Source organism: Vulpes vulpes, chromosome 12, assembly GCF_048418805.1.
Source record: "Vulpes vulpes isolate BD-2025 chromosome 12, VulVul3, whole genome shotgun sequence".
Taxonomy (NCBI): Eukaryota; Metazoa; Chordata; class Mammalia; order Carnivora; family Canidae; genus Vulpes; species Vulpes vulpes.
In genome coordinates, this window is record NC_132791.1 from 177,979,903 (window position 1) to 177,996,340 (window position 16,438).

A 16,438-nucleotide genomic window follows, 5' to 3' on the forward strand; every position below is an offset into this window, starting at 1 on the left:
ATGGGTTTTGACAAATGTATAATAACACTGTGACAGTTGTGATATTCACAATTACAGTATCTTACAGAATAGTTTCACTGTCCTTTTTAAAAAAAAAAAGATTTTATTTATTTATTCATGAGAGACATACAGAGAAGGAGAGGCAGAGACACAGGCAGAGGGAGAAGCAGGTTCCATGCAGGGAACCTGACGTGGGACTTGATCCCCAGTCTCCAGGATCACACCCTGGGCTGGAGGCGGCACTAAACTGCTGAGCCACCCGGGCTGCCCAGTTTCACTGTCTTTTAATTCCTCTCTGTTCCACCTATTCGTCCCCTTCTCCCCACAACCCCAGACAACCATTGATTTTTTTTGCCATATTTGTAGTTTTGCCTTTTCCCAAATGTTGTATAGTTGGAATCATATAGTATGTAGCCTTTCTAGATTGGTTTCTTTCACTTAAAAATATGCTGTTATGGGGGTACCTGGCTGGCTGGGTTGGTAGAGCATACAACTCTTGATCTCAGGGTTGTAAGTTCAGCTCCACATTGGGCATAGAGCCAGCAAAAAAAAAAAAAAAAAAAAAAAAGGACCAACAGTTCCTTCATAGCCTTTCATGGCTTGATAGCTCATTTCTTTTAAGCACTGGAAAATGTCCCATTGTATGGATGTACTATAGTTTGTTTATCCATTTACTTATTGAGGAATATCTTGGTTGCTTCCAGCTTTCCATTATTGTGAATAAAGCTGCTATAAACGTGTTGGTGCAGGTTTTTATGTGGACATAAATTTTCAGTTCAGTTAGGTAAATATCAAAGAGCATGGTTGCTGAATTGTAATGTAAGACTATGTTTAGCTCGTAAGAAATTGCCTTCCAAGGTGGCTTTACCGTTTTTGCATTCCCACAAGCAATCAATGAGAGCTCCTATTGCTCTGCATTCTCTCTAGCATTTAGTATTGTTAGTTTTTAAAATTTTAGTAAAATTGTAATAGATGCATCATTCTATCTCATTGTTTTAATTTGCAATTCCCGGGATGCCTGGGTGGCTCAGCGGTTGAGCACCTGCCTTTGGTTCAGGGGGTGATCCTGGAGTCCCAGGATCGAGTCCCACATCAGGCTCCCTGGATGGAGCCTGCCTCTCTCTCTGCTTATGTCTCTACCTCTTTCTCTCTGTGTCTCTCATGAATAAGTAAATAGAATCTTAAAAAAAATAATAATTTGCAATTCCCTAATGACTGAACATCTTACGTGCTTATTTGCCATTCATCCATCTTTCGTAAGGTGTCTGTTCAGATTTGTTGTCCCTTTTTTATTTTTATTTTTTTTTAAAGATCTTATTTGTTTATTTGAGAGGGAGAGAGAGAGAGACAGAGTACAAGCAGGGGCAGAGGCAGAGGAAGAAGCAGACTCCCCGCTGAGCAAGGGACCCAATGTGGGGCTTGATCCCAGGACCCTGAGATTATGACCTATGCCAAAGGCAGACACTTAACTGAGCCACCTAGGTGCCCCTGTTGTCCAATTTTTAATTGAGTTTTTTTTTTTCTTGTGAGTCTTGTATTCAAAAACTCTTCAAACCCAAGGCCACCAAGATTTTCTCCTATGTTATGTTCTAGAAGTTTTATTGTTTTGCATTTTGCATATAGGTCTGAGATCTGTTTTAAATGAATTTTTTGAAAGGTATAAGGTCTGTGTTTGTATTCTTTTTTTTCCCATGTGGATGTCCAATTGTTTCAGCACAATTTATTGAAAAGACTTTGTCAAACATCAGCTGCTTATAGTTATGTAGGTCTGTTTCTGGGCTCAGTATTCTGTTCCATCAATCTATTTGTTTATTCTTTTGCCAATACCCCACTGTCTTGTTTATCATATCTTTCTACTAAGTCTTGAAATTGGGTACTATCAGCCCTCCAGGCCTGTTCTTCAGTATTAGCCTTTTGCTTCTCCACAGGAACTTTACAATCAGTTTGTGGATATCTACAAAAATAACTTTGTGAGATTTTGATTGAGATGGCATTGAGCTCAAGTTGGGGAGAACAAACATCTTTAAAAATTGTGTCTTTCTGTCCCTGACATGGCATTTCTCTTCATTTATTTAGGTGTTCTTTGGTTTTCATCAGAGTTTTATAGTTTTATCTTCTACATATCTTGATAGATTTTTACCAAAGTATTTCATTGTCTTGGTCCTAAGGTAGAGTATTGTGTTTTTAATTTCAAATAGGTAATACATGTGCACAGCAAAAAAAAAAAAAAAGAAAGAAAAAAAAATCAAGAGATACAGACTGGTTTACAGTGAAAAATAGCTTCCTCTATATATCCTATTCCTTGGGCCTCTATTTTCAACTATCCAAAGACATTCACTGATGCTAGGTTCTTGTGGGTCCTTCTAGAGATTGTATACTCAAGCTCCTATTAATATTTATGATTAGTTCAACAAACATCCATGAGCATTTGCTATGGGTCAGGCATAGGAGATGGGGCAGAGAACAAGAGGAAGTCCTGCTCTCGTGGAGCTGACATTCATTTTAGTTGGCACCACCAACTTTATCTCCAGTTCTCACGAGGACTCTGCCTGGCAGGTATTATCCCTGTGGGAGAGCTGAGGGCCAAAGGAAGACTCTCTTGGGCCAGTTGAATTCTTCAAGAGCTTAAGCAGTGAGGCTGCTCCTGCCAAGAGCTAGAGGCAGGGCTGTTGCTGCTCAAGACCAGAGGAAGCAGGTTCTAGAAGGGAGGACTTCTTGCCAAGGCAAATAGGTACCAGTGAGGAGGCTGCTAACCCAGTTTGGGGCCAGATTCATCTCAGAATAAGGACTAAGAAATCCTGTTGCTAAGATGACTGCATTTTAATTCTGTAATATTGTTTCCTCTCTAATTTCTTAGACCCATTCTTCTAGGGACCAGCCTAACGTTGTTTGGCTGACCTTAGGAGAAAAGAGATTTATCCATACTGAAACAAACACTGCAAGGGAAGTGGCCAGGGCATCCTCAGGAAGGGGCCCTGCTCAGGACTGCTGTGATGAAGAGCCAAAGAGAGGCAGTGGGCTTCTGAGGACTGAGCGTCTGAGTCTGGGCCAAGTTGGCGTCCTTACCTGGGCATCTGCCAGATTGGAGGTTACTTTCCTAGACGTGGCACTAGGCTCTCTGGCATCCCATTTCCCATCTCTGCCTCAGACATTGGAACCAGTGGACGCCCTACAACTCCATGTATGTTGCCCTCCACCCATTCCTCAACCCTGCTAAGAATATTTGCCTTGATTATTGTCTGTGTTTGTCATACATGTAATAGTAAAAAAGCTCATTGCTGTCCAGGACAAGGGCCAGTGACTGAAATTTCATTCCCATTTTACAGGTGAGGAAATGGGCTCTGAAGCAAAACTTGTGCTTGTGCTGTAACACTGTATTGCCTCTAGAGCGTCCTAGCACCCAGAATAGTGGCACACACAATAGGAGTCCTTCTCCCCAACTTGATACATTTGTAAGTGCCTCACTTAAACAGCTCAGATGCTGACTATCTGGGTGAGCTGAGACCCTTCCCCCTAGTTTGAGTCTGGGGTAGTTCTCTGGCTCTCATCTTTTCTTTTCTTTTCTTTTCTTTTCTTTTCTTTTCTTTTCTTTCTTTTCTTTTCTTTTTTTCTTTCTTTTCTTTCTTCTTTTTTTTTTCTTAAAGATTTTATTTATTTATAGAGACACACACACACACACACACACACAGAGAGAGAGAGAGAGAGAGGCAGAGACACAGGCAGAGGGAGAAGCAGGCTCCATGCAGAGAGCCTGACGTGGGACTTGATCCAGGGTCTCCAGGATCACGCCCTGGGCTGCAGGCGGTGCTAAACCGCTGCACCACCAGGGCTGCCCCTGACTCTCACCTTTCCAAGTGGTCCTGCTTTGGGCCATTTATGACTTGATTATATTTTCAGGGCCCACCTTGTAAAAAGGAGTTACTCCTTCACAGGGTTCAATCAATTTTATGGTTCTTAATACAAATTGTCAAGTAGGGCCAACTCAGAAAGATTGCATTATTGTATCAATGAACATGTATCAGGCATATGTACCTCTTACCAAATACATGTCTTTAATTCCTGGAGGCAGAAAGGACTCACTTAGCATGATAGTTACATTCTGTGTAAATGTGAGCCCTATGTCCTGCATCCTGTGCTTCTACTGAATGGTAGCAATTTTATTTTATTTTTTTTAAAAGATTTTATTTATTTATTCATGGAAAACACACACACACACACACACACACACACACACACACACACAGAGGCAGAGACACAGGCAGAGGGAGAAGCAGGCTCCCTGCAAGGAGCCTGATGAGGGACTTGATCCTGGGTCTCCAGGATCATACCTTGGGCTGAAGGTGGTGCTAAACTGCTGAGCCACCCAGGCTGACCATGAGTGGTACCAATATTAGTAAATAGAAGATGGTTCTTTTATTTTTTTTTTAAAGATTTTATTTATGTATTTGAGAGAGAGAGAGAGAGCATGAGTGGTGGGGAGAGGCAGAGAGAGAAGCAGACTCCCTGCTGAGCAGGGAGCCTGACATGGGGCTCAATCCCAGGACCCTGAAATCATGGCCTGAGCGGAAGACAGACACTTTACCAACTGAGCCATCCATCCAAGTGCCCCCAGAGATGGTTCTTTATATGGCCTGGAATAGACTAGACAAATGTCTGGGTGGCCAACACTTTGAAGGGACAGTTCTTAAGAGGGCCTGGGACTCCATCTGGGCATGCATGGCCCAAAGTGCCTGGGAAAACTGCCCCTCAGCCCCTCCAAGCACATGAGCCTCCATTAGACACCTCTTAGGCTGTCTTCCTTCATCATGGGGCCTGGAGGGATGGTTGGTATTCTCACCTCCAGCTTTTGCCTCCAAGTCGTCTTATACATCAATGCTCCCTAAATTAATGTGCTCATCAGTTCACTCCCCAGCTCAAGAATTTGTATTGATTCCCTGCTGCCTGTCACAGCAAGAATTGCCTGGCTTTCAGGACCATCTATAGTCTGGCCTTGTCTTGCCTATTCAATATAAATTCCCATGACACTCCAACAGAGCTTCTTTGTTCCAGATAAACAGCCTTCTCTTTGCTGTCTAGAGTATCTGCCACATGGGCTTCATCCCCATGCCTTGTTCACTTGAGCCCCTCTTCTCCCTTCTCAGTGTCTTTTCTCATCCTCATTCTCTATCCTTCGTCCTGTAGCCTGTCTACCCCTTTTCCTTGCATGAAGTCTCCTTTGACCAGCTGGCCAACTCCAGTCCATCCCTTCTCCAAACACCTGTGATATTTATTGTTCACACCATAGAGACTAGCCCTTAAACGTCCTATAGATGTTCTTTGGGCCTGCCTCCAAGATCACCAACCTGACTGTGATTTCAATAAGGGTAGAGAACTGAATCCCACAAGGTGTAGGGTGGTTCTGGGCATATAGTGCCTGCACACTCACCATTAACAGTGAAACAATGCACATGGAAATATTCTGCAACCCTTAGGCAAGACAACAGCAGGGCTCTTAGTGTTACCATATTCCACAGATAATACACCTTTCTCCCACTCCTCGCATTTTGATCTCTCCTCTGAAATCAGGATAAATGGTGTATCATGATTTAATTGACAGTTTCTCCCTCTCTGTTTCTTAGTGGAATATAAAATATTGTTGCCTTTTTTTTATTGGTGCCTTTTATAGTCAGTTATATACTATCTCATCAGTAGACTTGATGAAAAAGCACATTACTTGATGGAGATGCTCTTACTGGTTGATGTGAGAATCTGTCAATAGTGGTTTCTGGATTGTATCTTGGAGAATGTATTTGGGAGAAGTGAGATGATGTTGGGAAATGAAGAGACACTGGGAGATGAGGGGATGCTGGGAGAAGTGGGGGTGTGCTGAGAAGGAAGGGGAGGGGTCCAGAAGCTTCCTGAATCACTCTGAATTGATTCAGCTCTTCCTCTCTTCCATTCTCCTGTCTCCCCTGTGTCTATGCTGCTTTAGAGACTGATTCCTTGTTAATTGGAATTTCAACATCACCAGCCCGGGTGGGGTGTGAGTGGGTAGAGAGGCTGTCTTCCTTTGCCTGTGAGGAGCCTTCCCATGGCCTTAGATCCATGGACGCCTCTGACCAGCCAGCTGCCCAGCTAGGAAGACAAGAAAGCTGACCTCCCAGCTCCCAGCCCAGACAGCAAGGGACTAGGGGAGCCTCTGCGGCTCGGAGGCCACAGACAGCCTAGCCTCTGAGGAAGCAAGGAATGCCGCCCATCCATGGTGAAGAGGAACAGCTCCTCTCTGGGCCCAATGGCTGGAGCTCTGGACAAGTGTCCTGCCTCGACCAGCTCCCATCTTACCTCCAGCTCCAGGTGTTTATGGGCTCTATCCACTGAGCCAGGCCTCTCTTGGGCATAGGCAGGTTCCTGTAACTGCACGAACTGCTGAGTGGGGTAGGTGGCCATCCTTTTCCCTTTACCTGCAGGCCATCCTCTAATGCAGTTACCAGCAAGGTCTCTGGGGTCAAACATACTTAGATTTGATGCTTGCTCTCCCACCTGCTCCTGTGTGACCTTGGGCAACTTGCTGAACTTTCTTCTTCTGGTTAGTAGGTGGTGATTTTAATAATAGCAAAGGGAATTAACATACGAAAGCTTGTCTTTTTTTTTCCCCACTTGTGAATTTTTTTTTTAAGATTTTATTTATTTATTCATGAGAGACAGAGAGAGAGAGAGAGAGAGAGAGAGAGGCAGAGACACAAGCATGCAGGGAGCCCGATGAGGGACTCAGACTCGATTTTGGGGCCCCAGGATCACGCCCTGGGGCGAAGGCAGGCGCTAAACCGCTAAGCCACCCAGCAATCCCCTCCTTTTTGTTTTTAATCCAGTAGAGTTAACATAAAGTGTTCTATCAGTCTCAGGTGTAAAACATAGTGATTCAGTAATTCCATATATTACTCCATGCTCATCACCAAAGTGTTCTCTTAGCCACCGTGGCCTGTTTGCCCTGTACCCCCACCTTCTCCCAGCCACCAGTTTGGTTTCCTCGTCTTTAATGTGAGGGTGATTCTCTTGTTGGGGTGTGTGTGTGTGTGTGTGTGTGTGTGTGTGTGTGTGTGATTAAGTGACAAAGTGACTAACATTAGCCCCTATTTTTTAAAAAAGATTTTATTTATTTATTCATGAGAAGCATAGAGAGGCAGAGACACAGGCAGAGGGAGAAGCAGGCTCCTCCCAGGGATCCTGATGTGGGACTCGATCCCTAAACTGGAATCACACCCTGAGCAGAGAAGGCAGATGCTCAACCACTGAGCCACTCAGGCATCCCAACATTAGCCACTATTATTATTATCATCACTGTCTCGTCAAAGGTGGTCCTAGCTCCATCCTAGGACCTCACCAACATTATCAACACAGGTTTTATGGGCCCCAAACATCCCTGAAGCAGAGGTAGCACGGTCTCCGCGTCCATCCCCTGACCCTGACAGAACGTTCTGGCTGTTTTCCCCTCATTCTACTGGTTTTCACTGAGCATTTCCTGGATGTACACTGGGAACTATGCCTGGTGAATGTCCAGACCTCTGGTTCTATTGAAGAAATGAGGCAGGAGCCATGAAAAGTTAAGGCTAAAATAAACAGGAGATTCCTATCCAGCAAGATGGAAGATTTGATCATCTGTGGGGGAAAACTGTAAAATATCTAGAAATGTAGGACAGAAAGCACACATTTTATGCATAGCTGAGCTGCATGGAAATAGGATAGCCCTTGGGGAAGAGACAAAAGAGAAGTGAGGCTGCTCTGCCTGCCCGGAGGGCCCTTTGCTGGTCTGGAAATGCAGGGACTTGGGTTTAAATAGACACAGGGGTGGGGACAATGTTTTGATCATGTGTGAGGGAGAGGGAGAGCTCTGATGCTCACATACAGCGGGGATCCTCAAGGGTTTAAACTTCCAGTGGAAGTTAGGCCAGGGATGCTAGGGTGGCTCAGTGGTTGAGCGTCTGCCTTCTGCTCAGGTCGTGATCCTGAGGCCCCGGGATCGAGTCCCACGTCCCATGTTGGGCTCCCTGCGTGAAGCCTGCTTCCCCCTCTGCCTCTCTCTCTCTCTCTCTGTGTCTCTCATGAATAAATAAATAAATAAAATCTTTAAAAAAAAAAAAGGGCCAGGAAAAATACTCAGCTTCAAAGGCAGAAGAGAAGGAAACTCTTCTAATCTGGCTTGGTTTGGGGAAGGCCTCTTCTGAGAAATTTATAACAGCACTCCTGCCCTGTTTTGAATTTGGGATCCGATTTATACAATTCCTGTGAACCCAGAGCATCTTGAGCCAGGAAATGAATGTAAAAGCTATTCCTGGCTGGAAAATTCATAGAGACAGAAAGTAGGATGTTGGTTGCCAGGGGACAAGGGAAAGGGGAGATCGGGAGTTGTTTAAAGGGCATAGAGTTTCTGTTTCACAAGATGAACAGTTCTGGAGATGGGTTACACAACAGTATGAAAGTACTTAATGCTACAGAACTGTATGCTTAAAAATGGTTAAGATGGTATGTTTCATATTGTGTGTATTTTGCTATAGTTAAAAAAAAAGAAAGCTATTTCTGACTAGTGTCTTTCTGGGACACCTCACAGAAGCCGAAGCAGAACCTCTTCGGAGGGATACACTTTCAACCCCGCCTGCTCAGGCTGCCTGTAGGATGCTTGTCAAACTTGAGCAAAAAGCCCAAATTACAAAATACATTAGGAAACCAGCAACCACGAGGGAGGCAGTAGCAGAATGAAAAAGAAAGCTAGAGGATAAATGTCACCAGAGGTTTACTGTGGAATTAACCAGAATGTCAAAAACAAAAAAACCCCAAAACAAAACCCCCCATCACCACAAACAGCTGGAAATAAAGCAAAAGTCTGGCAGCCAGGAAACATTATATAGCTATTAAAAGATTCAGAAGGATTTCCCTGAGGGATTTTATTACTGAGTGAGAAAAATAAGGAATGAAGATGGGTGCTAATATGTTTTTTAAAAAGATTTTATTTACTTATTCATAAGAGACATAGAGAGGCAGAGCCATAAGCAGAGGGAGAAGCAGGCTTCCTGCAGGGAGACCAACCAATGTGGGACTCAATCCCAGGACCCCAGGATTATGCCCTGAGCCAAAGGCAGATGCTTAACCACTGAGCCAGCCAGGTGCTCTGAGATGAATGCTAATATGATCCCATTTTTGCAAAGCAACCCCACAGAAAGCAAATCTTGACCCCACATCCCACACAAGCATATATTCGTATATTTCTAAACAGATCTGTATGAAAAAGGGAGCAAAGACTGCCCATTAGGATTGTTTGTGTGGGGCTGAAGGAGCAGGGGAAGAAAAGGTTATAAGATTGCACTGAAAATATCTACAACACTTGGCCCTCAAAATATCTGCTATAATCCCATTAGGATTGTTTGTGTGGGGCTGAAGGAGGAGGGGAAAAAAGGTTATAAGATTGCACTGAAAATATCTACAACACTTGGCCCTCAAAATATCTGCTATAATCCCATTAGGATTGTTTGTGTGGGGCTGAAGGAGGAGGGGAAAAAAGGTTATAAGATTGCACTGAAAATATCTACAACGGTTGGCCCTCAAAATATCTGCTATAATCCCATTAGGATTGTTTGTGTGGGGCTGAAGGAGGAGGGGAAAAAAGGTTATAAGATTGCACTGAAAATATCTACAACGGTTGGCCCTCAAAATATCTGCTATAATCCCATTTATGGAGGGTGATATCTGAACGTGTGTGTTCTAAAGGATTAACAAAATTATAATACTGACTTGCTGATTTGCCTACTGTGAAGTGGGGCAGGGGAGAGAGGACAAGTTCTGTGGATCTGGTTATTTGGTTTTATTTTTTTTTATTTTTTACTTTTTTTGTTATTTGGTTTTATTAATACAAACAAGCAAACTTCCTCTATATGTGTACATATGTCCACATGTATTAGTGTGAGCGAGGAGAAAGATGGGGAAGTACAGGTGTTGGCACCAGTAATACTGCAAAGGAGAGAGAGAGAGAGGAACAAAGGACAAGAGGGAGACATCAGATCTTGGGTCCTCCTAAGAAGAGAGACACAAATACAGATGTCTCTGTACTGTATTGTGTTATTGGTGACAACAAACTTACATTGATTTGGAACACAAAAAACACCAAATAAGGACAACTAAAAACAAATGCGTGAACTGATGAAAAACATACCTCCACTGCTTTTAAGAATGTCAGGTGTCTGCTCTCCTTGGAGGGTCCTTTTGCAATAGCTTTCAAAAGTGTAAATTTTGTACCTGTTCCTCAACCCAGCACTTCTGCCTCTACCCGTGCATTTCTCCAGGGGCACTCTCCTGTCTGTACCAGGACAACCATCGCAGCATTAGCTGTGGAAGTGAAAGCCTGGAAAAGGCCTAGATGTTCATCAAGAGGAGACAGATGAAATCACTTGTGGAATACTTAACAGCTAATAGGAAAAAAAGAAGTGAGATAATGTCACTGTCTTCTAGACAGGTTGAGTCACAAGAGCAGAACAGGTTTGTGTTCATTTCCTAGGGCTGCAGTGGGTGGCTTAAAACAACAGATGTGTTTCATCTCACAGTTGGGAGACTGGAAGTGAGATCAAGGGCCATGCTCCCTCTGAATGCTTGGGAAGTGGGGGGGGGGGTGTCCTTCCTGGCCTCTTCCTAGATTCTTCTGGTTCCTGAAGTCTTTGGTATTTTTTGGCTTGCAGCTGCATCCCTGTGATTATGCCTCTGTCTTCCTCTGGCCTTCTTGTGTGACAGGTCACATTCTGAGGTTCCAGGTGGATGGGAACTCGGGGCTGCTATTCAACACACTGTTTAAGCACCGTGGCAGTCTACGTTTGGATTAAAAAGTAAGAGGGAGAGATAGAGATGCTTGTTTATGTCGGATGCTCTGGAATGGGAGGAGGAAGCAGAGGCTGTGGAAAGTGCACCTAAGGGATGTCTCTGGAAGAAAAAGCAAGTGAGGTCCAGAAGTAGGACCGTGAGAGGGAAGGGAGGGAAGAGGATTTCAGTTGGAGTTCCTTTGGCTTTGAGGCCCACTGTGGGAAAGTCTGGGGGATTGGGTGAGGAGGAGGAAGCTGGGTGGTTGGTACAACCCAAAGTTGCTCATTCCCTGTATCTCTTTGTTGAGGATAGATGGGCCTGACTGCCAGCCTCTGGGCCCCTGACTCTGGTAACAGATATTTCTGAAAGTTCTGGAACAACCCTCCTTGCCTAGGCTGGGTCCCTTCATGAGGTATATGGAGCTGTTTCTCCTCATTTGCTGGAAGGTGGTAAAGGCCCCTTGCGGTTCCTACTCCAAGAAGCCTGCCAGCCCCTCCCTGGTCTCCTGTCCTTTCTGTACTGCTTGCTGAGGCACCTATCTCCCCAACTTTTACCAGCCTGCTCTATGATCAGGCCTCCCTCTCAGTGTCAGCCATTTGAGGCTGGGGCTTGCAGCTTTTCATCTTTGTGTGCGAAGCCCTGGGCACTTGAGAGGCTCCCATTACAAATGCTGTGTATAGAACAGAATTTAACCCTGAAGTGGAGACTTCATGACCTGTTTAAAAAGTTTTGTGTTATTTTTAAAAAGATTTTAATTTATTTATTCGTGAGAGACACACACACAGAGAGGCAGACACATAGGCAGAGGGAGAGGCAGGCTTCCTGTGGGGAGCCCGATACGGAACTCCATCCAGGACCCCGGGATCATGACCTGAGCCGAAGGCAGATGCTCAACCGCTGAGCCACTCAGGTGTCCCCCAAAGTTTCATGTTCTTATACAAAGAAGTATGGACATGAGTGGGGCTTATGGGAGAGCCAGGCCAGTCTTGAGTCAGACTGGGCATGTGTGAGTGGGGAGAGGGGGTTGTGGTCTGGTGAGGAGGCTGGCAGCTCTCCCCTGGCCCCAGACCTTCCTATTCCAAGTGATGCAGGGACAGAGGCTCTATGTTTCATTCTTCCTTAGCTATGACATTGATGCATGTTAGCAGAAAAGATACCCAGCCCTTTGCTACATGCCTCCATGTGTCTCATGATAGGCAGAGCTAGGAATTCAGGGGGGCTTGTGTTCCTGCAGGGCAGAGAGAGGTGAAGTTTCAGTTAGTGATTTAATCACAGGTGCACTAATTGTTACAAGCACAGGCCCGCATTGCTCGTGGAAGGTGTAGCAAAACAAATTTGGGGGAAGCCCAGGTGGCTCAGCGGTTTAGTGCTGCCTTCAGCCCTGGGCCTGATCCTGGAGACCTGGGATCGAGGCCCATGTCAGCCTCCCTGCATGGAGCCTGCTTCTCCCTCTGCCTGTGTCTCTGTGTCTCTCATGAATAAATAAAAAATCTTAAAACAAATTTGACCATGAGCCAGAACAGGCCATCTGTGCGCCAAGGCCAGGGGCACCCCCACCAGCATCCTTGGAAGAGTGAGGCTTGAACCCAAACTCAATAAGTCTGAGGCAAAGCTCTGCAGGAAAATGGACCTTGAGTGATCAAGGTGCTCCCCACAGTGGGGACCTGTGCAAACACCCCCATGTGCCCTCCCCTACCACTCCTCCTTCCACACTCACCTCGAAGAGGAGTTCCCCAAGCTCCATTTTCAGATGAGGAAAGTGAAGTCTAGGGAAAAGAAATGATTTGCTCTCTGAGTCCAAGTCAGGAAGGGGGAGTCAGTAAGGAGAAGCCATGGCTAGGTTTCCTGGCATTCTGCATGGGTCTGCCCAAGTCCCCAGAGTCTGCCCTCCATGAGCCAAAAACTTAGAAACAAAGCTGCTCTGTTCACCAAGAATTCCATTTTCCCACATTGTTCTCCACTAGGGACATTCCTGAATTGGTAAAAAAGGGACTGGTTCAGCCCACATCTTGGCAGTTGATAGGCTGTGCAGGGTCTAAACTGTAATCTGAAAGTTGGAGATAAAGGGAGTTAGACAAAGTCTTAGACTTTAAGGGGCTCCCAGCTCAAAGATGAGCAGACCAGATGCACAGGACACTGTGGTTAGGCCAAAGGACAAGGGGCACCAGGGGTCTGGGGGCACAGAGGGACAGCCCCCCTTCCCCTTGGAAAGAGGGACATCTGGAACAAGCAGAAGGCTGGCAGCCTTTTGTAGGTCAAGGGTGGCATGTGAGAACCTGGGTTGGAGGTGTGGGCATGGAGGAGGGAGAAGGTGGGAGGGTTGGCATGTGAAGAGGGAAGGGTATTCTGCTCAGGAACAGCAAATCCAAAGGGAATAAGGCCAGTCAGGCATCATGGAGGGGTGCCTGCTGCAGAGGTGGGGGCCTGACTGTCCCCTGGCAATCCTGGGTCCATGGAGCCAAGTATCATGAGGGCCTTGTACTGTCAGAAGGAAGTCTGTCCTATGGGAGGAGGACTGTTTGAAACCTCTGAGGATAGACACCCCTTGATAGTTTGAGAATAGCAGAGAGCCCTCGTCTTTCCCCTCAAATGCAAGTGTCTACTTATATGCAACATTTTTGAGGGTTTTTTTTTTTTAAGATTTTATTTATTTATTCATGAAAGACACACAGAGAGAGGCAGAGACACAGGCAGAGGGAGAAGCAGGCCCCATGCAGGAAGCCCGACATGGGACTCGATCCCGGGTCTCCAGGGTCACGCCCTGGGCCGAAGGCAGGCGCTAAACCAGTGAGCCACCCAGGGATTCCTTTTTTATTTTTACTTCTTAAAAATTGTGGTAAAATACACATAATATAAAAATTACCAGTGTAAGCATTTTTAAAGAGTATACAACTCAGTAACATTAAGTACATTCACCGTGTTGTCTAACCATCACCAGTAAATCTATTTCCAGAACTTTATCATCATCCCAAACAGAAACTATGCTCATTAAACAGTAACTCTCTTCTCCACATTCCCCAGCCCCTGGCAACCACCATTCTACTTGTCTCTTTGAATTTGCCTGTTGTGGGGACCTCAATTTATATGCAACGCTTAAAGAATAGCATACTGGAGCTCCTGGGTGGCTAAGTGGTTGAGTATCTGCCTTTGGCTCAGGTCATAATCCCAGAGTCCTGGGATGGAGTCCCACGTCAGGCTCCCCACAGGGAGTCTGCTTCTCCCTCTGCCTGTGTCTCTGCCTTTCTCTCTGTATCTCTCATGAACAGATAAATAAAAATCTTTTAAAAATAGCATATTGAGGGGAAATTGATGTACAATAAATTACACAAAAGTGGACAATTTGCTGATTTTGAATATTTATACCAGAACCCAGATAATGACTATATCAAGCACTGCTAGGAGTTTTTTTTCACACTTTGAAATTCCTCCCCTCCCCCCCTCCCCACACAGCCACTAGTTAGCTTTCTGTCCCTATCGATTAGTTTGGATTTTTCCAGAGTTTTAAATAAATGGAATTACAAAGTAGTAATCTTTCTTTGGGGGATGTCTGGTTCCTTTCACTCAGTGTAACTATTTTGAGCTTCACTCATGTTGTGTGCATTGGTCGTTCATTCTTCCATTGTATTGGTCTCTCATATTTTTTATTCATTCACTCACTGGTATATATTTAGGTTGTTTTCAACTTCTAGTGTTATTAAATAGAAATACAATTGGTTTTTGTATGTTGATCTTTTGTCCTGAGGGTTTGCTGAATTTGTTTCTTGGTCATCTTGTTCCCAATTTTAGGGGAAAAACATTGGGCTTTCACCATTTAGCTGGAAGTTTCTCATACATGCCCCTTTTCAGGTTGAGAAAATTGCCTTCTATTCATTCATAATTTGCTGAGAATTTCTATTGGGAGTGGATATTGGACTTTGTCAAAGGGGCCAAAATCTGCTGCCATCTACTGAAGATGATCATCTGGTTTTTCTCTTTTAGCTTGCTAATGGGAGGAATTTACAATGACCGGTTTTTGAATGTTCAATCAACTCTTCATTCCTGGTACTACATGAGACTAGGAGGTTAGAACATGGGGATCCTATCTCTTGTCCCCCAGTGAGTCTCAGCTTTGGGCACAGTCATCCCCACAGTGGGGGAGAGAGCGCTGCCAGACACTGCAGTCTTGGCTTGCCCAGGTGAGTGGCTCCAGGTGAACAGCCCCAGGGAGCCTCCAGCTAATTGAAGGTACAGGAGGCTGCTCCCCACAGTATGTGAAGGGGAGACCTAGGGGAGAAACCAGGGTCTCGCCCTAGGCATAGTGTGCTGCTCTTGAGCAACCTGGAGCCCCCGGTTCTATACACTATACCTCTTGCCAAACCAAGATGGTGGTAGCTGGCCATGGGTTTTGGCCAGTCTGTGCACCTCATGAAGGGGTGCCTGGTGTAGTGGACAGTGGCGCACCAGGCCCGGGCCTTGTGACTAGTTCCCTTCTACGTGAAATGAAGGTAATGATCTTACTTTTTTGGTAAGATAAAAGCTGTATAGTGACAAACCACTTAATGAAACTAAAGCATCCACAGCTGGGATTTGAATCCAGATGCCCCCACTCACTAGCTGTATGTCCTTCGGCCAGTGGCTGAATCTCTCAGTTTTAGTTTCCTCATTTGGAAAACAGATATGATGATACTGTGAGATGTGGAGTACCCACCATAATTCAGCATCATGCAGGTGAGTGAGCAAGTGTGCATCAAGCAGCTGGTGTGGTGCCTGGCATGTGGAAAATGCTGCATAATCTCATAGGTGACCAGGGCCCTTGCAGGTGCAGTGGAGACTGTCCTGGAGCTTGAGGAGCTACAGAGAGGGCTAAGGGAGGGAATGGGGCCTTGCAAAGGGACAGGAATTTGCCCTCTGCTAGCTTAAGTTGGTGCTGTGTGCCTCCAAGGCTGACACTCTCAGCAACCCCTCCAGACTGGCACGATCACTGTGGCCCACTTGGGTACCTGTGGGGAAAGCAGTTCAGAGCTAGAGCTAGTAGTGGAACCCAGATGCCCCTAGTCATTTCAAGAGGTCTGAAAGGGAAGGATCTCCCCAGGGTCGATGTTAACTCTGGCTCCAAATTGAGGGGTAGATGCTGAGAGAGGGAGCGGGGGGGAGGAGAAAAGAATCAAGTATGCAAGGAAACTCTTGGTAGATTCTCTCCTTCATCCTGCCTGGTTTTCCTCCTACTTCTTGGGGGTGCAGAGTGTTTAGCTAATGTACTTCTCCTTTAGCATTTCAGCCTCTGGCTTAAATGTGCAATTCATTCATTTGGATGTTATTCACCAGGTGTTGTGGTCTCTAGTGTGCAAAGCCGGTATCAGGCTCTGGGGACAAGGCTCCTTGTAAAGGAAAGACCAGATAACATACAAGTGAACATAGTTGAGATAATGTCAGAGTGGTCAGTGCTGTGCTGACGTGCCACAGGAGGTGGGACAGGGAATGACCTGGGATGATCAGAGCAGGCCTTTCTATGTCAGTGATATTTGAGTTGACAAGAAGGAGCCAGTTGGGCAAAAAGTCTGGGCTGGAACATTTAGGCAGAGGAAACAGGCAAAGTCCTTAGGGAGGAGTCAGTCTGATGTGTGGCTGGGCCATCAGTGCT

General features: G+C 45.4%; 1 protein-coding gene across 4 annotated transcripts in view; it reads left to right on the top strand.

The window, feature by feature from the left end:
* Positions 1 to 16,438, top strand: part of IL34 (interleukin 34) — a 59,587-nt gene that overhangs the window by 9,057 nt on the left and 34,092 nt on the right. The window lies entirely within an intron of this gene.